The following is a 21,742-nucleotide window of genomic DNA, read 5'->3' as shown; positions in this document are numbered from 1 at the left end:
TACCTCTTCTTCGATCCGCTTTGCAGATTTTGAGGTTTGGTTTCTGTCATTCCGGCTGGTAAAAAAATATACTCCTAGGTATTTGGCATATTTCCTCAGCGTCAGGGTAGTACCCGTTAGCACCGGCAGCTGCAACGGAGGTATCTTATATTTCCTAGTGAACAGAACAAGTTCATTTTTTGGATGAATTGGCCAATAGATCTAACTCCTTGTACAGTTCTCCAGCAGTCTCGGCTTAGTTTGCATTAGATCTTCCCGCTAACTAACAGCGCCAGGTCATCTGCATATGCGATTACCTTGCTGCAATCGTCTTCTCAAGAAGAAACAAGAGTTCATTAGGTGTGGCAACCCATAGAAGAGGAGAAAGTACCCAACCCTCTGGGGTGCCTCTCCGTATGTGTTTGACCCCCGTTGAACCGCCTGGTCGGCATGAATATTTCTTTCCAACAGTAATTGCTGAAAGAGTTTCACTAGCCCCGAATCGACCCCAAGCCGATTACTGCATCAGTTATCGCAGAGGGCGTAACGTTGTTGAAAGCTCTCTCAATGTCGAGAAAAGCTACGAGTGTGAAGCCTTTGTACACCAAGGATTTATCGATCCGGGGAACAACCCCATGAAATGATGTCCCCGTTCACTTACGTTTCATATTGGAATGTGGATAACTTTGGCTCTAAGGACTCCCTTAGTGTAGAGTCATTAACCTCTCGAGTGTCTCCAACTGGAAGGCTAAAATTAGGTAAAATAAAGCAAAAATAAAACAAAATATACCATAAAATAATACTTATTAAAAACTAATACAAAAAATAAAATAAATTGAAAGCAGGGGTCGAGGGCGAAGCAGATAAGGAAAATGCTTTCGAGTGCCTCAGAAAGCTTATAACGGAAATGAATGAGGATGTAGGAAGTGGGAGCCTAACATAAACCAAAAACTTCGGGATTTGGTCAAGGCTATTGCTATGTGCCTCTGAAAGCTTATAAAGGAAATGAAGGAGGTTGTAGGATGTGGGAGACCCACCATAAACCAAAACCTTCAGGATTTGGTCAAGGCTATTGCGGTCTCCTACGAGCAAGCCACAGATGCACTCAAGAAGAAGAATAAGTCTTGCTGGATAGTGAACCAGTCACATAACTACCCCATCTTTGGCACAAAGCGTGCAAAAGAAAAGTGCAAAACGACGCCGTGAGTGCGTATCCGCGGGTACGCCATCGCCACGGGTGCGGCTAAAGAAGAAGAACACACAAAAGGCCTCAGGTCATGAAGAATGCACCAAAGAAGGAAGTAGCAGAAGAGAGGGGCTTGGCGACTGTTAAAACGCAAAAGCGCACAAAGCAGAGACCAGCCCGCAACGATGCAATCTTGATCAATAGCTCAGACGATTGCTCATACGCAAATATCCTTAAAGTCGTCAAAATGAAGTCATTAAAGAAAAGATATGAACACAATGGCTCGCAAGATCCGCAAGACTCCTAAAGGAGAACTCTTCCGACACAGTAGGCAGTTCGACAATGACACTACTTGAAGCAGCTGTAGGGCAATCTCTCAGGGAAAGCCGATTTCAAGTCCTTAGAGAAGGAGTCTCTGTGTGAAATACGCGATATAGACGATATAACGACGCATGGTGGGTTATTTGATCAATCTAGCTGGCCAAAAGTCGATTTTTCAAAATATTCCAATTTTTTTTTTTTTTAATATACTCCGTGCGTTCCTAGATGTCACTGAATAGTATACATACCCGAAAACCCATCTGCAACGCCAACGGAGCTAACCGCGTACATCTAAAGTTGCATAAAAATTGTGTGCAGTTCGATGTATTTTTGGATTAAAAGCAATATACCCTTCTAACCTAAATATTTGTTCATTTATTTAGCCTTAATCAAATATAGTTACATTTTATTTAGGACAATTTACCTGCCGCAATAAGAAGAGTTGAATTTACAAAACCGCAAATTTACTGAGGCCTCCCTGTAGTCGCCGTGGAGGGCGCAGCCTCCAAACCGATGCCTTCTTGATGAACTTACAGGAAAATGTTCAGCTAGGAGGGAATCACCGCCATTCTTCTTCAAATCAAAACACGCAAATATATATATATATATATACTTACACTAAACTTTATTAAAAAACAACACTTTTCCGAAGCACGTCTGAACTGGTTAAGTGTAAAATTCTTTTGTCTCTATGCATTTCCTTTGTGACGTGGGCTGCAGTTGCATTGACATGTGCGTTTCCAACTGCCGCGGCCTGCACTTAAGCTCCACGCACATAGACTAGCTTATATTATTATCCTTACATTCATCCTTTCTTTGAAAAGAAGAATTCAGCAATTTAATCGATCACAATTGCCATATTCTTCTTAGCATATACATTCATTTATTTATTTATTTCGTTCGAATGAACGAAAATATTAGTTGCACCTTCCTTTTTTGAGATTCGTTCATTCGAAGCAATTTCACAATTTGTACAGTTACAATAATACCTATTTTGGACTTTTAAACTCCCTAACATTACATTTGTATTTACTTATTTCTTTTGTTTTATGTTTTCATATAACACAGTTCAATTATGAAATTTTTTTTGCGATGTATTAGCAAAAGTATACATATATATATATATATATATATATATATATATATATATAAAAAAGGGTTGATTAGAATTCCATATAGATTTTTGTTATTTTTATTTTTGCCTTAATGACTGTTTGTATTTTTTGTTCTTTGTTCTGCCTTATTGGCTGTTTGTAAAATATTTTATGTACATAATGAACTAAATATAAGCTAATAGTCATTGATTAACTTTATTATATTTTTGTGTACAGTTCTTTGGTAATTCAAAATTTCTTTTTTATAGATTTTGTATACTAAATCATACATACATTTGCTGTTTGCTTCATTTACTTAAATTAAGTATGGTTTTACAGTATGATATAATTTTGTTCAAATTTACTAAAATTTTATTTTTTTTTGGCTTTCTCAAAATGAAATTGGGTACAACTGAATTTATTTATCCAAGTACTCCTCTTATGCAGTTTTTATGTACCGTTTTGTATTTTTTGCTTTCATTATCAAAAATGGTTACTAAGTAGGGTCCCTGATATATGTTTTTATTTTTTTCACGCGGTTATTTTTGAACTAAAACCATATCGTTTATATTTATTATTATGGGTTGTGCGTTTTTGTCGTATGTATTTTTGTTTCTTGTTTTGTTTTTCTACTAATTCTTTTGCCAGGGCGTGGCATTTTTGCATCCCGTACCTTACTTCTTTTGAATTGTTTTCGATATTATAAATTGATTCGATTGCTTCGTTCTTCAATTCAGATGGCACAATGGTCTTTTTGCCGAAAACTAGTTAAAAAGGAGTAAGTATATTATCGAATACCGTATTTGGCGTTGTGTTATGCCAAAACGTAAAATATTTCAGATATGTATCCCAATCATCAAAAGAATCATTTAAGTACTCACGTAGGTACTCGTAAAAACTCTATGGTTTCGTTCGACGGTTCCTACGGTTTGATGATGGTATGGTGTAGAAAAGTTATGATTGATATTTAGAAAGCTGGTTAAATTTGCAAAAATTTCATTTTTAAATTCAGTACCTAAATCTGATTTAATAGATTTCATAGAACCGTATATTAAAATAAAGCTTTCGAATATGGCTGAAGCTATGGTTTTTGCACTTTTATCCGGTATTGATATTGTAACCAAGTATTTTGTCAGATGGCAAATTATGATAAGTGCGAACTTATTACCATATCTCGATTCTGAAAATGGGCCTATTGTATCAATTACAACGATGTCAAAAGGTTTGTTAGGAGTAGGAGTTAGAACCAGTTTTTCTTTATTTCCTATTTTGACTTTGTTCAAAAGACATTTTTCGCATTTCCTAACATAACTAGCTATGTCTTTTGTCATGTTTTTCCAGTAAAATTTGTTTCGAAATTTGGCTTATAGTTTTTTCGTTCCACAGTGACCTCCAGTGATGTGATCATTGTGATAAATTTCTAATAATTTTGATGCTTGTTCCTGATCAGGGATTGTTTCAATTGGATCCATTAAAGTAATTTTTAAAAATTGTAAAAGTTTATTTCCTCTGTCTTTAAAATTTGCAATTGTAATGTATTTGAAAATTAAATCGTTTTTGGCAATTATATTTCCTTAAAATTAAGTTTTCCGCTTCTTTTTCTAGCCTCGAAGGTAAAGGATCGAAATTCTTTATTTCGTTAGAAAATTCAAAATAGAGTAAAATTGTTCTTTTATGCTTAATATGCGCGCAAATTCTTAAAAATTCTTTACTGTTTTTATCATGAAATATTTCGGTTCTAATACAAGGAATTTTTTTTGAAAAGTTATGAGTGAATTTATCATAAACGTTTAATGTTTGTATATTTTCACATAAGTCTATATTTTCGACAGTTGTCTTTTTTCTTACTCATAGCCCTAGTCTGAACTGCAATTATATTTTTGGTCGATTCTTTTATTTCGCCAATGGTGACACGAGAAAGTGCATCAGCTCCTACGTTTGATTTTCCCTTAATGTCCTCTATTGTATAATTGTATTCTGCCAACTCAAGTCTAATTCTAGAATGTTTTGAAGATGGGTCTTTCATAGTAAATAAATAGACTAAAGGCCTGTGGTCTGATTTTACAATAAAGTGATTTCCATATACGTACGGTCTGAATTGTTTAATAGCAAAATAAATGGCTAATAATTCCAACTCAATGATAACTTTCTTTTGTTCTGCATCATTAAACGATTTTGACGCATAACATATGGGTAAATCGCTGCCTTGGTGTTCTTGGCTGAGTATTGCTCCACACCCCGTTCTAGAATCGTCTACTGTAATGGTAAATTGTTTGGAAATATCTGGGTGATTTAATATCTTTGGTGACATTAGGGATGCTCTTAGTGCATCAAAAGCCTTATCACATGTATTGCCCCAGTTAAATTCTACTCTTTTTCTATTAAGTCTATTCAGAGGCGTTGCCAGCGATGCAAAGTGTGGAATAAAGCGTCTGTAGTAGTTAGCAAAACCAACAAACCGTATTACAGCGTCTTTGTCTGTTGGTTTAGTATAGTTACGAATGGCGTCTATTTTCGAATCGTCTGGTGACAGACCTTCAGCTGATAATTTGTGTCCTCGGAATGTTACATCCGATCTTAGAAAATTACATTTATTCGGATTGAGTTTAAGGTTGAATGATCTACAAGTATGGAATACTTAACAAATTTTTAACGTGATGAGATTCGCTACAGCCGATGACTATGATGACATCTACATAAAGAAAAGCTACGTTATGTGGTATTTCTGAAAATGCGATGGTCATCATCCTAGAAAACGAATTTGGTGCAGTGTTCAAACCAAATGGTAATACTTTCCATCGATACGCTCCGCGATCAGTAGAAAATGAGTTTATATCGCGTGAATCTACATGTAATGGTATTTGGTGAAATCCAGAAAAGAGGTCTAAGGTTGAGAAAAATTTTACTCTGCCAAGATTGTCTAAAATATCATCGATTCGTGCTAATGGGAATTTATCTGCTATTAGCTTCTTGCTAACTGCACGAAAATCAACACACATTCCGCACGCTTTTTTCCCATTAATTTTCTTTTTAGGAACTAGGATAAGAGAACTGTTGTAAGTAGTTAGTAATTTTGTGAATTTTTTGTTAATTTCTTCCCGCTGAGAATAGGGTAGACGATAGTTCTTTATATACACTGGTTCGTTGTCAGTTACCCGTAATTTCGTAAGGCGCGAATATGTCAGCATATTGTATGCAGAGATCTAAAAGTTCAGATGGTGCATTTTTGGGAATTTGGTTTTTTAAAATTGAAGTTATTTCATTAATTCGTTTCTCATCTGACTTAGTTTTGGCGATTACATAGACGTGATAATTTCATAGGTTTTCTTTTTTAATAAAACTTTTATGTACGAATTCTACACCACTTGTGTTATTGATTAATTTTATGACTGGGTTATTGGAGTTTGTAACGCATCTTGCGCTAAAAACGCCTTTTCGTATTTCTTGAGATTGAACGAAGAGTGGGGTTGTTGAGTGAGCTAAGACGAAAATTCAAAAAACTTCGCATCTTGGTGGTATAATACATATATCTCATTCCGTTCCATGTAGGATTGGCATAATGACTTTCTTTATTTGCCCAGAATGAGATGCTATTATTATTTTATTTATTATTATATTATTTATTTATTACACATTTGTTATAGTGAAGAAAGTCTTTACCCAGTATACCGTCTGATGGGATATTGAAGTTGTCGTTTACCACATGTAAGCTATGTTCGACTGGATTTTTAGAAAAATGTAGGTCTATGTTTGTTTTACCCAAAGTGGGAACGGAGTTTGATGTAACGCCAGTGATATTAATTATGTCGTCAGAGTTGATGGGAATTTGCTTATTTAAGCTTGAAATTTTAATCAAAGAAATGTCAGCCTGTGTATCTAGTAAAAATATACATAATTACTTGGATCCGGTTATATAGAATTCGATAAAATAATATTTATTCGCTTATATCCTCGTCCCTCAGTGTTCGCTGCTAAGGGGCGTCCAAGTCTAAATAGCGAACGTTTGCATTATTTCGCGGATTTGAACTTCCGGCGTTAGTATTGGTTCTGTTTTCTAACCTATTTTGACTGTTGCTAGCGCTACGCGAATTACCATTGCCTCGATTGTCGTTGTTTTGCCTATTTGAATTATTATTGTTGTATCTACCGTTATTATTATTGTTGTACCTATTGAAGTTATTATTGTTATTGAACCTATTGAAATTACTATTGTTGTTGTATCTATTAGTGTTGTTGTAGTAGTTATTGCCTCTATTGTTATTGTGAAAATTATTTTGATTTTTAAACCTTGATCGAAAAACTAATACCTGTCTTTCTGTAGCCTGATTGTTTTATTCGACTATCATTTTTGCTACGACGTCTTTTGCGTCACTAAAAGAGGTTGATGCCAGAATTGCTTTGACTAAGTCTGAGCGCGTATTTAGCCTACAAACATTTACTGACTGTTCTACTGCCATCTCGTGCGCTTTGGCTTTTGACATGTCCTCAATAAATAATTAGAGACCTCTCTAAAGCATCAGGTAATTCCTCTACGCGTTCAGCAAACTAGGTTAAATTATTGTTGGTAACTTTTAGTGAAGCTATTTTTCCTGCAACGACTTTTGAATTGTCTGGCTTTATTCGAATTCTAAGCGCATCTTTAATTTCTTGGATAGATGCTATATTTGTCGGAATTGCCTCTGTTCGGCCTGGGTGCGTCGGAAGCCAGCAGTGGATTGGCGCACACGGGTCGATCTCGGGAATGGGGAATGGCTCACTCGAAATAAATAAAAGAAAAACGCAAAGAGGATTTCCTCGTTATAAGATTGTATTTAATGAGAGTGTAAAAAGATGTAAAATGGATACAATGTTACCTTTGTGTTTAAAATGACGATGGTTATCCTGGTCGACGTGAACTGCTTGGGGTCAATCGAGAAAGGGGCCGGTTGTCCCGTTGATGATAACCGCTAATCCGTGCAAAAGGTCCTCTGGGGTTAATAAGGGGAAAGCCACACACACAATCACCTCCACATATACGTGCATGGGTGCTGACAACCTGCACATGCATGTGTATGCATGCACACAAATGCGGGCGTGAGAGTGTGGGTGGCTGGAAATGTTATTAAAACATTGGGGAGGGGCGCCGTCAATCAAGTAAAAGTTAGGCATTGGGCCTAAACATGCCGCCCCCTTGCGGTACGCAACCTACAGTCCTCCAAGGAGCACCGAACGTAAAAAAGAGGAAAAAATAAAAAACTTATAACTAATTTAACCTAAAGATGGCCAGACCGCCGGCTTGGCGGCACGCAAGATTCTTTTCATGGTGTGCAAGCTTGGCTGCTGATGCCTCGGTCATTCGCCATTGGTCCCGTCGTTGTTAGAGGTTGACGAGCCATGTTTGCCTGCAGCTAGGGCTGACGCGCCTGAACTCATGGACGCAGACTGCGTGAGTCGTCACCGTCTTGCTCTGTCCATGTTTGCCTCTAAATCTAATGAAACAGCAGGATTCGACGGCGGCGTGGGTCGTCGGCAGTGCTAACTCTTGCGCCAGCCTCCGGTCGATCGTTGTGAGGGGGGAACATGCATCAAGGAGTGCACAAATGAGGTGCAAAGGCCCCCCCAGCTTCCACCTTCACGACTGCAGTTGGCGCCAGAGTAGCCATTGGGCGAAGGTTGGGCCGGCTGTAGTGTGGGCCGGAATGATTCCATTCCTAAAGGAACTGTGTTGCGGTAGCTGGCGCGGACGAGGGGCCAGTCTACGCTCGTGCGTCGTTGCGTGGGTGCGCGGAAAGATCGTGATTCCGCTCCACTTTCCTCTCGTCTTTCGTGCGCTAATAGGGGTCGGAACGGCCGTGTGTCCGATCCCCCAGTGTTTGCTCGAACTGTATGGGAGCCCGCTCCACTCCCGGATGGTATCTCTGGATCCTCTGTAAAGGCCGACCGGGACGAATGGAGAGACAGCGCCTCATCCATAGTCCCGTCGTCCACCTGTTGCGTCGTGGGCATCCTTTCATAGCCCTCCTCCTCCTCTTCTAAGACCAGCTGGTTTCTGCTCTTGGGCTGTTGTTGTTGTAGCGATAAGGTTGCTCCCCGAAGGCTTTGGGGAGTGTTATCGATGTAATGGTCCTTTGACGGATACAGATCCGGTACGGTCCGGTACCACAGCGCCATTAAGGTGCTAGCCCGACCATCTCGGGAACGGATTATGTGGCCATATTAAACCTTCAGGCCATCCCCCCCCCTCCCCACCCCCAAGTTCCACGAGGAGCTTGGGGTCGCCAGAGCCTGGTCTGTGAGTGATACAGGATTCGCCGCGGATTGGCGAGGTGGACAATTGGGTTTGGAGAAGCTAGATATTGCGCTGGCAACCTGAAGGGTTGCGCTACACAGCCCCTTGAATCTGGTATTTTAGTCGCCTCTTGGGCTGCTCTGGCTCCGTTGAAATGTCTTCCATTGAAAGGTGCAGTGTGGTATGATGGTTGCTACCACATCTACGGCACCTGACCTCACTCGTGCAGTCTCTAGCGTGATGCACCATCGAAAGACAATTTTGGCAGAAGTTAGCTCTGATAATTTCGCGCAGCCGTTGGAGCGGGGACTTTGCGCGATAGATAGGGCACGACCGGATGCTGGGCGCTGCATAGATGGCACGGCTCCGGGTAATGAGCGGCTTGGCGCTCGGTCCTCTTGCGTAGCGAAGAGTAACGCGTCATTCTTTTCAGAAAATTTGGAAGAAAAAAAACCGAAACTCAGTTTATTTGTTATGACAGTGTCACGCGTTCGGTGGCGAGTAGGCCCTAATTTTATTATCGAGACTTGAGAAATTTAGCGCGTGAGTAGGGTGAAAAATCTGTAGCAGCATAAAAAAATATTCATATCAGGCGCACATGATCTGCATGGCCTCTTTCCCCGCACGTTATGTGCCTGGGTCTTTAGTGCCTTTTTTGTCTATTTTTCTTGTCACCCGGTAGAGTTTTAGCTAGCCAGGCCTACTAGTGCTTCAGAAGAATGCGCATCTACGTTATTCGGTACTCACATTTTGGTACCGAACTGGGTAGATAGTGTGTTATGTGATTGATTTTTGCCTCGTTGATGTTTGTGTTGTTGGTGCTAACACCCAGCAACTTTCCTGCCCGCCGCAAAGAAATGTTTGGACAACACAATTTTATGCGACATAAGAAACAATAAAAGGATGTTCATCTGTGACAAAAGGAAACAATTTTATGAAATCTACCTTTGTTTTGTATGGCTCTTCATCTATTTATTTAAATATATATATATTTTTTTTTCTAAATATGCTCGGAGTCCTGTTTATTTGGTGGCCTTTCCCAAATGGCATTGGTAGATTTACCAACTTTTTTTACCCATTTTCATTTTCTACTACTTCTATCACCAAATCCCAAAAATCTAACAACATTTCAATCTATTCGCATTGAAACTAAATACTGTGATCATTTGGTAAACATATTGATTTTCCGGGAACACCCAAATCAAATTAAGAGGTTACACTAACCCAAACGAACCCATTATGTACAAGGTTGTGCAGAAATTCAAAAAAGAAATAAATTTGTTTATGAAATAAATGTAGTAAATGAGCATGCAAATATTTTTCTGCGCTATTTTTCTCATTTTTTTTAATGAAAATAAAGTTTTAAGCTAACCGTAACATGCCGAAATCGGTGATTTTGTGGCAGTATTTTGGCTTCGTTAAATTTCCGTCAGTATTTCATGCTCACAATACAGGAAAAATCGAGCATTGTGACGAATATTAGTGACACTAAGTGATACTCACATCACTAGTCTCATGCTGATTAATGAAGCCACAACAGCAATAAAATAGGCAGTCACTTGTATCTACATAAACGAATCAATCATTATGTCTACATATGTACGTACACGCAGCGGAGAGAGATGCACAAACACATGCATATATCTTATCTGATATGCTCCCAAAAGTAGGCAATTTTCTGTGGAAGTATCACTCACATATACACGCGCATATGAAAAGCTATAACGTGCATCTGTAGTTAGTTAGAGCTGAAAATTTTATAGCTGGTAAACGACTATTAAATTCTAGAAATAGAAGCGCCTAGAAGTATGCGAACGAGAAATCACAGAGTATAAAAGGAGGTAAAGCTGAGAATCAGTATTCAATTCGATTTAAGCACGGTACCTGTCGAGTAATAGAAGTGTTATTGTGAAGTACCTTAAAGTAGTATAATAAAAACCAACTTGCATTATTGAATATTGGAGTTATTTATTCAACAGTTTAGTGATTCAAACGTTAGCAGAAGGCTGCAAATAAGAGAAGTTGCACTAAATTCGTTACAGTATTGTATAGGCATAAGCTATGTACACATGCACATTTATTTTTTTACATGTTTTTTATAAGCGTTGTTTCCGCGAAATGTGCTTTCTTTGTTTTACGATACATGATGAAAAAAAAAACATCTACCAACTTCAACTACCATTTTTCGTCTACCAACATTTTCCTTTTAAAGTCCGCGCACTGGTACCCAGCAGCAACGAACAAAAAGTGAACATTCAAACATACAAATATATAGAATGTAAATTTCAATAGTATTGAAACAAATGAGAAACAAATCGACAGATTTACTGATTCACTTCTCCGTTATTTCATTCTTTTAAAATTTACGGCGCGTGGGTAGCGTGCGTTAATTGTGGACGAGAGAAAAAAAAAATGCTAAGTAACTTTCATATTTTCTTTTATTTCTTATTATAAATTAATTTTCTTATATTTTCCCATTATTAATTAATCTTCTTTTATTTTTTCAGGTGGAGATGGGCTAGGACACCGGGTTGATTGGGGTTTTTCTGGTTTTTGGGTTACCGGCATCGCAAAGTGGTGCTCCAACTGCGGCGTCGGCCGCGCCGTTAGTTGTCACACTTTTGCGTTGCCCATTGATGCTTTTAGTAATGTCTCTTCTTTTTTTACCTATAGATATTTTACTTAAACACCTCGTATCACGTTTCTTGAAAGTTGGAAAGTTCGCGTTGAAGAAGGCAAGACGTCTGTTAGGAAAATTGCACAAATGCATCGGAAATCCGCCAAAAAAGGACACATTTGTAAAACGGATATATTTGAAAACGTATGGCTAAATTTGGAGGAGGATGTGTATGCATATGCTTCAAATAAAGAAGATTGAGATTGCCATCATGCCTGCCTGCGATTGTGGTTTTATCTGCCTGAGCCCCAAAGATTGCTTGCTGTTGATGGATGCACGACGTTGTTCGGTGGCGCACAAACTTCTCTACAATTCTAAATAGTTGGATGTGCGCTCAACTCCGATCGAGACGCATTTTATTTAAAACATATGCGGAATTGAGCTGCATCGTTCGTCCATCTAATGCCTATACAATGTTGATTGAGAAGGGAGAAATATAAAACAGTCCTGTTAATGAAGAAAGTTGCTACTTAAATTTAAAGATGAATATTTGTCCCACAAGCTCTTTTTCTCGTTTCGCTGAACGTTACAAGAGCAGGGCGTGGTGTGGTATATCCACAGTTCGACAGTTTAAAGATGTGGATGGTATTAAATATATAATCTATTTCGATTACCCACAATCTTCTGAGGATTACGTTAGCAGAATTGGACGAACTGGTCGTTCTAATACGAAGGGAACTTCATATGTATTCTTCACAAAACATAATGCGAAGCAGTCGCGAGCGCTGGTTGAAGTATTACGAGAGTCTAATCAGGAAATCAATCCTGCGCTAGAGGGTTTGGCGCGTAACAATCGCGGTTTTGGTGGTGGCCGTTCATGTTATGGTGGTGGCGGTTATGGTGGTGGTCGTAACAATGGTTATGGGGGCAATAGCGGTGGAGGAGGTTATGGTGGCAGTAGCCGCAGTAATGGTTATGGCAATGCCGGCAGTGGTGGCGGTAGACAGCAGCATGCGCGTTTTGAATAAATTTTATTAGTTTAGGTTATTAATCAAAATAATATGCCAATGATGAAACGTTTTCTATTTCCTCATCCAATGAACATACTAAGACTACCGAGGTTAGGTTGGCATTCTACAATAAGCAAATAGCTGCCAATCCAGAACAAAAACAAGCTGTCCAAAACATCGTATCAAGCAGGAAGGCCGATCATATACCAGCGCCTCTAATTATATTCGGCCCACCTGGTACATGCAAAACTTCAATAATTGTCGAATCCATACTGCAAGTACTATTGAAATACATGATGCCAAAGTGCTTGTTACTGCTGGTCCGAATTGTGCTTGCGACGAGATTGCCCTCCGTATTTGTACAACACTCGCATTGGGCAAACAACCACACTAAGAAATATTGGCGCGTCGTCGTTATTGTTGGCCACAAGAACGACGACGCGAAAATACTAACAAACTGTTAGTTGAATATTCGAATATGTATGATTGGCATTTCTTTCCGGATGTTGAATTATTGAAAATTATCGTGTGGTGGTTTGTACATTAGGTGCTGTCGGCAAGCTGACTACTGGAAATCTACAACAGTTTTATCATGTTTTTCTCGATGAAGCAGTGTCCTGTTCAATTTCTGAGCCCTATTTGGTTTGATGAGAGTATTAAATGACAAATCAAACTTAGTTATAGCTGGCGATTATCAGCAGTTGGGTGCGATATTAAACTCAAAACGTGCCAAACTTAGGTTTGGGTACTTCTTAAATGCAAGGGCTTTTGGATCGCAAATGCTATAACATAACAGAGGTAAATGACAGTTATGATCAACGCCTACAAATACGATTATGCCGTAATTTTCGATCGCATCCAGCGATTGTTAATCTGTTCAGTAGTTTGCACTACGAAAGTAAACTTCAGCCGATGGCAAATTCCGAAGACACGATTTGGACAGCTAAGTGGGACTTTTTGCAGGATCTCACCTTTCCCATTATATTTCATGCAGTTCATGGAAAAGAAGAAGTTGATCCTGAATACGGCAGCATTTATAATTGGGCCGAAATTATAGTGGTGTTTGACTATGTGAACAATTTATTGGAAAAAGGTTTAGGAGATGGACGCAAGTTGGAGGAAACTGATATTGGTATAGTTACACTATATCGTAGTAAACATATATTATTTAGGAAGAATTAAATGCAGCAAGATTATTTCAAATCGAAGCGGGTTCTGTAGAAGCGGATAGAGGTAAAGAGAAAGCAATGATAATTGCATCGTTTGTGCGATCCAAATCTAAAGTTTAGGTTCCCTAAGCAACAGCTTTAACCCACGATCCCAAACAGCCAGGCTGCTATCATTCAACAAAAAGAAAGTGGCATATGAAAATCCAAAAGGCAATCCTTTGTTATGTAGTGATTGATTATGGGCGAAAGCGTTATGGTGGTAAAAAGAAATAATAGTCTCATTTGTTTTTGTGTGTGAAACTTGAATGTGTTCCCTTTTGCTTTGTTTTACAGTGGGACAACCGATATAGCATTACCCTTGGACTTGATCGTTTATTTATCATACGTACATTAATTACCGTGTTCCTCAACTGAAATGGACACAAATTATTAAATTGCGCGCTCATACCGAAGGTCTACAATTGGAGGAAGCAGCTTTACCCTGTCTCAGTGAGTGGGTGAGTTTGATAGAATAAATTTACACTTAAGCTTATACTGTTTTCACACAGAAACTTAATGATCTCATTTCACCTGCTAATGAAATCGTAAATTTTTTGCTTTCACACAGAAGTAGCTGCTCGATTAGTATGAAGGATGAGACAGACAATCATGACGGAACGATACAAGGTGCGATCATGTTGACATACCTACAAACAAAAAAAATTCCATGTACTTGTAAATTCGATGGACAAATGTCAAAATCGTACTGCGCCGGTAGTTGATGTATCAAATCAAATAAAAAAGGTTATAATCAGCTGTTCGATGCGGCCACCTTGTATCGTTCCGCCATGCAGACAATGACATTTGCTTTGAAAACTAAGAAACGGAAGCGGAACGCTGCCAACAGAGTTGCATTGTGCTTTTGACTTCATTAGGCATTCGATTAGCTACTAATGAAATAATAATAGATTCGAATTTTGTAGGGAAGATTGAGCTCAATAAGCATCTTAATGTAGAAAATTGCCTTTATTATTCAATAAGCCGTCTGTGTGAAATTAGTATTAAGTTCCGAAATGTCTTGATCAAATCAGACAAAATTGGGTGGGTGCAAGTTTTATTCTTCAATGATGACAGATCTTTGACACTCCCAAATAGAAAAATCTGGACGGGTTGCTTTTACGAAGTAATGAAAACGGGGAATATCTCAATCCCCTTCAGTGGAATTGTAGTAGACAAGTATCTTTGGTGGTATATTAGTCGTGATAATAAATTTGTAAATGCCAAAAGTTTTTGGGGAAATAATTCATTTTCTTCTAAATATTTCGTGAATTGGTAAAGTCATGTTGGTTTGGTCATTCTTTCAGAAAATGTTTGAAGAATGCCGTACGTTAGAATTTTATTCAAAAATGCACTATCTCAAATTGTGTTGCCAAAACTCCCTATATGAGCATAAGTTCAATGCATTTTGTCATAAGAGGGAGTTACTGAATAGCATTCCGAGATGAAGCGTTCTTCAACCTAACTCTAATATAGGGCGGTTTGGTGACAAATCCTGAATTGGGAAATTTTTTTACCTTGAGATAGCATGATTTTGAACAGGCGGCCGACATGGGGTGATACGCAACTCAGCCGCCGCAATGAACTGACAAAAACAAAAGAAAATTGTTTATTGTCTTAGAACTTTATATACCTACCTTGATTTTGACAGAAGAGTCAAGCTTTTGTGCGGTCCTGCTATAAAGGGAGTATTCACCTTTTTATTCTGAAATTTCGGAAAGATCTTTTCCCTTAAATATTCATGGAAGCGTTCCGGGTATACCGTTAATTTAGAATATTCGGAATACGTTCTTTGATACTACCTCACGTGGTCCGAATATGCATAATATTCCAACTATAAACCGATTCTTCAAATAGTCAAATGGAGGCGAATGTTCTGAATATACGGAATTAATAGAACAGAAGGTCGACTTTTAATACGCGCCCAAAAATATTTCTTAAATTAATCAAAAACAATGTTTCGATTGCATGCAGTTGGATAGCATCTATGCATGTATGCGTTTCCTTGCACTAAAAATTAATGAGCTATGAAGCTGAATGCTTAAATTTTTAAAATTATTTGAAAGTTTTGGGAGTTTTGCTACATCTTCCGCCATTTGTAGGAGTGCTCTTATCGCAAGATATGGAGCACAGTTCACTCCCAAGGTAACAGTCTTTAGCTCGTAAAGGCTAATAAGGTCGTTAAGGGAGGTGCGCTAGACAATCCGTTGAAATTTGGTGTGATTTTCGTTCACCAAAATTTGTCGATATATCTTTTCGATGTCGCTATTAAAGAAGAAGCGATACAGTCGCCAACGTAGAATTAAAATGGGCAGGTCTGCTTGGAGTACTGGGCCTGGGTGGAGTATGTCGTTTAGACTAATTCCATTTGCCGTCGGAATTGACGCGTTGAAGACGACGCGCACCTTGGTAGTGGTACGTTCCGCCTTTACAACGGCGTGGTGAGGCAGGAAATAATAGTCCGAATCATAGGTGGGAATATTTTTTTTTATTTTTCTCATATGTCCGAGCGTTTCGTATTCTGAAAACACCCGAACATACTCTTTCCCTAACTCTTCCATTTTCATCACGTTTTGTTGTGTCTTTAAATAATTGTTCACAATACCTTTCTTCTTCATTAAGCAATTTATTTTTGGGGACATTTTCTACCTCCCAGAAAGCCTTTAATTGATTATTCAACGCAACCTCGTTGTAGATGACATGATGCTCTTCGTTGGACTCGGTGCTTCGCTGAGACCGGTTAGTATCTAACCGAGCACTGTCTCTTGGGCCAAAAGTGTATTTAGTACATTATTTTTCAGACCACTCAGTATAATTTGGGGATATACGTTTCCTCCAAGTATGAGGTCTACGTCTTCGTTGACGTAGAACCTCTTGTCTGCCAAAACCAAGTCTGGGAATGGCTGAATAGTCATGGCGTTGATATGGCAGGATGGAAGATTCCCAGTAAGTTTGGCTAGGATTAGTCAGGCTGGAGCAGGCATACACTGGTGACCGTAATTCAATTTTGGATGCCTCTTTCACCTGAGCTGACACCGCATTTGTGATGCTTGAAACTTGGGCATGCATTTTCCTCGCTGGCAAATTGATTCCGCGTTTCAGTCTTTCAGTTATAAAGGAACATTCGGACCTTGAATCAATTAATGCCCGCGCGGAGAAGTCGGTACCATTATGATGAATGTGTACGCGAGCAGTTCCTAATAGCACGCCTGTGCTGGAATTGGCATGACAGGTTTTACATCCTGGTTCGCAGATTGTTGCGCCTGTGCCGAAGTTGTTGGGATATTATCCGCATCTTCGAAAGTATTGCGCAACGCAGTTTGTTGAGATGTATCCGCATACAGGAGCGTGTGGTAACGAGAGTGGCATTTGGAGCAGTTGTAGGAACTAGTGCACCTCGTCACTGTATATCCTGGGGATAAGCAATTCAGGCAGACTTGTGGATTTTATAAATTTAATCCTTTCTACTGGGGTTAACTGGCAAAAGCGTGAACAGTTTCGTAGTCTGTGTTCAGGGGATTTGCACATTTTACAAATTGATTTTATTGTTTGCTTGGATACTTTTGTTTGAAAGGCACCAATTCTTTTCGTAGTGGTTTCTGTCGATTATCGCAACGCGTTTGGTTTTTGCACTTTCGAAGTGGCATGCCCTGTAAAACCAGACAATGTTTCAAGTGTCTGAAACCGATTAGACAGGAATTTATCCATATCCTCCCACTTGGATATGTCCATTTTATGGTCTATACTTTGCTCCCATAGAGCCAACTTGTAACTTGGTTGGGCAGAGATAAGTCAGGATTGCATCCCCATTGGAAGTGTCAATTTTATGGCATTTGAGGGAAAAAATACAATTATTTATATCATTTTGTAGTTTCTTGATTGAACTGCCGCACTCAATTTCTACCTGTGTTAAATTGAATAAAATTTGTAGCTGTGTGTTTACTAAGATACGTTTGTTCTCTTATCTTTCACACAAGTTTTTCCAGGTCATCTCGAGATGTGAGAGGACATTTTTTAACAATGTCTTTTGCTTCGCCCTGCGTTTTGTTGTTGAGATGGAATAACTTTTCCAACCCTTTCAAGCTAGAATTATTTATATAAATGGCCGTGAACAGGTCACGAAATGTTGGCCAAGACAAATAATCCCCTTTAAAAACTTCCGTGTCGTAAGCAGGGAGGCGAAATTTGTGCCCATGAGGTTCTTGCTCAGGGTTGACGTTCTTGTCCTCTTTCTTTTTTTTTTCTGCCTCAGCAGGGATAGACGCTAAGCACCGCATGTAGATTGCGTATGCTCCTTTTCGCTTTTTTCTTAATCAAACGCAGTCTTTACCTTCTTCCACAAGGACCACAACTCTTCCTGCTTTATCGCAAGGATGTGTTTGCTATGGTCGCTTTCCGGAATAAGGCTGTAATCTTTATCAAACTCTACGATTGATTCTGCTGAACGGATGTAGGTTTCCCTTGTTTTGTTTGAATTTATTAATGAAATAATTGCCGATTATATAAATAGAACTCTTCTGAATTAAAATACTTGCCCAACCGAAAATAAAAACTCTGGAATTTCGAAGCCTTATTATTTATTTCTATACTTTTTTTTAGACTTTTTGTCAGAGCAGGGCCAACGAACACGGTTTAGTTTACAGACTTTTTTGTCTCAGCAGTAACAACAACAAAGCGCTTATTTTGGACTTTTTGTCTCAGTAGCGACACCAAAAAGGGGACTACTCGCCACCTCCACAAATAATGGGTGTATTTTTAAAAAGTGAAAAAGTGTGTGCGATATTCGAAAATAAGCGCAAAAAAAGTGTAAAAAGTGTTTAAAAGTGAAGTGAGCACCGAATTAATTAAAACTTATTAATTTTGTGCTTGTGATCTACAAAAAAAAAAAACAACAACAAAACTGATATAGTGAGGTTGCTTGAAAGTGAGGTTATGTTACCCTCTGCCTTGTGTTGTGTATGGAAAACCTTACCGCTGTTGGGGGATAAGCCAGATAATCACTAGGGACGAAATAAATTAAAACAAAAGTGATTTAAATTTGGAAAACAAGTAAAAGAAGGAAAAAAACTTGTGATCACTAAAATAAACTTCACTATTTACACTTTGTTTGATTTCACTTTTTTCACTTACAATACGGGTTACTTCTTTATTTTTCAATAATCAACATTAAAAAAAAAGTGGCAAGAAATATAACACCTACTTCTTATTATTTTGTGCTGACGGGATTTATTGCTGTGATGGCTGTGGCTCCGGTGGCTGCTAATATCGTGTATAATATGCTCGCAAACTTCTTTAGTGGTTCTGTTTTTGGCTGCTGGGGCAAATAATTGTTGTGGCAATCCTTTGGCAAAATTATTATCGTAGGCAAATGTGCTATGTTGTGGACTGTAATTTTAGTTTTTTAGTTCCTTTTTCGGTAAGTAAGGACCAACGTTCGGCCTGGGTGCGTCGGAAACCAGCAGTGGGTTGGCGCACACGGGTCGATCTCTGGAATGGGGAATGGCTCACTCGAAATAAATAAAAGAAAAACGCAAAGAGGATTTCCTCGTTATAAGATTGTATTTAGTGAGAGTGTAAGAAGATGTAAAATAGATACAATGTTACCTTTGTGTTTAAAGGGACGATGGTGATCCTGGGCGACGCGAACTGCTTGGCGGTCAATCGAGAAAGAGGCCGGTTGTACCGTTGATGACAACCGCTAAACCGCGAAAAAGGTCATCTGGTGTTAAGAAGGGGAAAGCCACACATACAATCACCCCCACATATACGTGCATGGGTGCTGACAACCTGCACACACGCATGCGTGCAGCCTCTCTCGCTTTCCCTTCGAGCTTCGATTTAACAAATGAAATAAAAGTTGGTGTAAGATTTGGATCTGTAAAGCCTTCTACTAGATCAATTTTGTCTATGAAGGACTCTTGCGCTAATGGGTCACCGTTATAATTTTCCCTGAAAATGGGAGCACACGTCCAAATAAAATGTTTCTTTTGCTCTGTGGTAGCCATTATGGTTGGTTCTAGAAAATTACTACGAAATTGGTTGGAATTGGAAAAAGTTGTTAAAACGCCTAAAGGATTGTTTGATGTTCCGAGTGGGTTATCGAAACCGCAAAAGTTTTCTTGTAATGAAATATTTTCAGTATGAGGTAAAGAACAACTTTTCACCGATACGACTATCGAGTGTTTCTGGCTCTGCTGGGTCAGAAAATTCTTCTTCTTCCTCAGGATCGATTTTGTGTTCGTCGAAGGATTCTTTTTTTCCACGATCAGTATCTGACATAAAAATGTTATTTTGGGCTAGGTCACTGTAATTAGTTGGTACTTTAACTGTGCAATTAAGTTTTGTAAAGCATTTAATTAATTCTTCCATACAACGTGATAAACTTTTATTCACAGCAACTGGCCTAGGTGGGTTTTCAAAATTAGCATTTAACTCTACCAAAATGTTGTAATATGCCTCGATTAAAGAATTATATTCATCTAACTTCTCTTGCCTTGTCGGTACAGGTCGTTCTCTGTATTTAGAACACGTTTTTTAATTTTAAAGACATTTTCTCTCAATTCTTTGAATTTTGTTTCGAAATTTGACATTAGCAGAAGAAGACGGTGTGAAAGCTTGGATGTTTGGGTATTAACAATTTTAACGAAGAAAAAGTTGAAATGATTTTGTAACCTAAATTGAATCAAGAAAAAGGTGCAAGTTTGAGTTATGAATTTGGATGGAAAAGAAATTTGAAATGATTTTATAATCAAAATGGATTGAATCCGCTTTATATAAATTGTGTATTTAATTTCGGCATAGATTTGTTAGAATTATTTGGAAGTGACTTGAACTGTATTCCTTGTGAACCATCAATTAAGTTTTGGCTTTAAAACAATTTTTTGTTTTGTGCTGGGTGTGCTACCTACGGCCTACAAGAGAAGACTGATCTATTTTTCCGATTGTCTTGCGCCAATTAAAATATATTTATTGCAATTTAATATTTATTACAATTGTTTAACGTGACGGCCGCACCTCTGCACAAAAAAAGCATTAAGTTTTACGTGACGGCCGCACCGTTGTACTAAAAAAGCAGGAAATTGTAGGGTTTCACGGGCGCTCCGATTTCATCAAAAATATATATTCATTATTTAACGAATCGGCCGCACCGTTTCACTGCAAAATGTTCAGTAATTATAAAAATGTATTAAATTGTCTTTATTTAATGTGTCGGCCACACCCTTTCACAGCAAAATATTTTTTTTTTTTTTTGTAATAATTTTTTTAAAGTATTTTAAAGTATTTGAAAAGTATCGAATGAAATAAGAATGAAGTAAGTTTTTAATGTACTAAATTTTCATAAAATGTATGTACATATTATATGCATATACATACACATTTTAAAAAATTTCTATTATTTCCAAGTATAGACTTGCGTTACTGCAAATGAAAGTACAAATTTGGGTTATGTGTATCACCAATTTAATTTTTTTGCAGTCTATGTCACCAAAAAATATTTTTTATTTTTTTTTTTGTTTTAATTTTAAGTTGAAAATTATTTGACGCAAAAAAATTCAAAATTCGATTCAAATTCGAAAAGAAATCAAAATCTATATAAACGGATACACCTTTTAGAGAAAAAAATCCAAAATGTGTAATGTGTAATATTTTATGCGGACGCACCCCGTTTAATCAAAAAAATTTTAGAGTTACGTGTAAATTAAAACTCATATGAAAAAGTAAATTTTTGTATGCATAAATATATACTTATTTCTTTGCTGCTTCATCTGCTGCCGGCGTCGTTGCTGGTGTTGATGCTGCTACAATTTGTCGCTGCTGCTGCTTCTACTTGTCGCTGCTTATGGTGTTAGTGCTACTGTTAATCGTGTTCGCTGATGGTGGTGGTGGAAAACGGTAAAGTGGACGATATAAATGGCGTGGCGGGGGTTTAGCATCTCGTTATACGTGGCGTGGTGTGAGTGCCGATATCTAAATGCTTTTGTGTACAGGCCCGCTGGTTTCGTCCAAATTTCTGATTTATATTAATCATTACATCTGTTGCGATTAAAATTCCGGTTACAAC

General features: G+C 38.2%; 1 protein-coding gene and 1 pseudogene across 12 annotated transcripts in view; one reads left to right on the top strand and one right to left on the bottom strand.

The window, feature by feature from the left end:
- Positions 1 to 21,742, bottom strand: part of scro (scarecrow) — a 1,102,402-nt gene that overhangs the window by 75,611 nt on the left and 1,005,049 nt on the right. The window lies entirely within an intron of this gene.
- On the top strand, positions 12,527 to 13,764 carry LOC137238785 (putative helicase mov-10-B.1; annotated as a pseudogene).

The sequence above is a fragment of the Eurosta solidaginis genome, chromosome 1, assembly GCF_040869045.1.
Source record: "Eurosta solidaginis isolate ZX-2024a chromosome 1, ASM4086904v1, whole genome shotgun sequence".
Classification (NCBI taxonomy): domain Eukaryota; kingdom Metazoa; phylum Arthropoda; class Insecta; order Diptera; family Tephritidae; genus Eurosta; species Eurosta solidaginis.
Note: the sequence above shows the minus strand (reverse complement) of the source record. Positions and strands in the feature narration are given on the sequence as shown.